This window comes from Perkinsus marinus (assembly GCF_000006405.1).
Source record: "Perkinsus marinus ATCC 50983 genomic scaffold scf_1104296945214, whole genome shotgun sequence".
NCBI lineage: Eukaryota > Perkinsozoa > Perkinsida > Perkinsidae > Perkinsus > Perkinsus marinus.
Window position 1 is genome coordinate 1 of NW_003211204.1, and position 898 is coordinate 898.

Below are 898 nucleotides of genomic sequence, written 5' to 3' on the forward strand. Positions count from 1 at the left end.
GGCCGCGGGTTCGAGCCCGGCCCGAGGTGCGCATACATCATTAAGTGGTTTTTAGTCTATGGTTTACTGGAAATTGCCTTGGAAGAGTTTAGGGGTCCATTTTTACTAGGTCGAGTGCTGCATTCGCCTCGGTAGCTCAGTCGGCAGAGCGCGTGCCTTTTAAGCCCGTGCCTTTTAAGCCCGTGGCCGCGGGTTCGAGCCCCGCCCGAGGTGTGCATACATCAATAAATGGTTTTTAGTCTATGGTTTACTGGAAATTGCCTTGGAAGAGTTTAGGGGTCCATTTTTACTAGGTCAGGGCCGCGGGTTCGAGCCCCGCCCGAGGTGCGCATACATCAATAAGTGATTTTAGTCTATGGTTTACTGGAAATTGCCTTGGAAGAGTTTAGGGGTCCATTTTTACTAGGTCAAGTGCTGCATTCGCCTCGGTAGCTCAGTCGGCATAGTGCGTGCCTCTTGAGCCCGTGGCCGCGGGTTCGAGCCCCGCCCGAGGTGCGCATACATCAATAAGTGGTTTTTAGTCTATGGTTTGCTGGAAATTGCCTTGGAAGAGTTTAGGGGTCCGTTTTTACTAGATGAAGTGCTGCATTCGCCTCGGTAGCTCAGCCGGCAGAGCGCGTGCCTTTTAAGCCCGTGGCCGCGGGTTCGAGCCCCGCCCGAGGTGCGCATACATCATTAAGTGGTTTTTAGTCTATGGTTTACTGGAAATTGCCTTGGAAGAGTTTAGGGGTCCATTTTTACTAGGTCGAGTGCTGCATTCGCCTCGGTAGCTCAGTCGGCAGAGCGCGTGCCTTTTAAGCCCGTGCCTTTTAAGCCCGTGGCCGCGGGTTCGAGCCCCGCCCGAGGTGCGCATACATCAATAAATGGTTTTTAGTCTATGGTTTACTGGAAATTGCCT

General features: G+C 52.9%; 4 non-coding genes across 4 annotated transcripts; all 4 read left to right on the forward strand.

Annotated features, from left to right (window-relative positions):
- Positions 1-125: 125 nt before the first annotated feature.
- Positions 126-213, forward strand: Pmar_PMAR009396. The gene has a single exon. It is a non-coding gene; the product is annotated as a tRNA-Lys (tRNA).
- A 209-nt stretch (positions 214-422) lies between these two features.
- On the forward strand, positions 423-495 carry Pmar_PMAR009397. Its single transcript has one exon. It is a non-coding gene; the product is annotated as a tRNA-Lys (tRNA).
- Positions 496-591: 96 nt separating this feature from the next.
- Pmar_PMAR009398 lies at positions 592-664 on the forward strand. Its single transcript has one exon. It is a non-coding gene; the product is annotated as a tRNA-Lys (tRNA).
- A 96-nt stretch (positions 665-760) lies between these two features.
- On the forward strand, positions 761-848 carry Pmar_PMAR009399. The gene has a single exon. It is a non-coding gene; the product is annotated as a tRNA-Lys (tRNA).
- Positions 849-898: the final 50 nt, after the last annotated feature.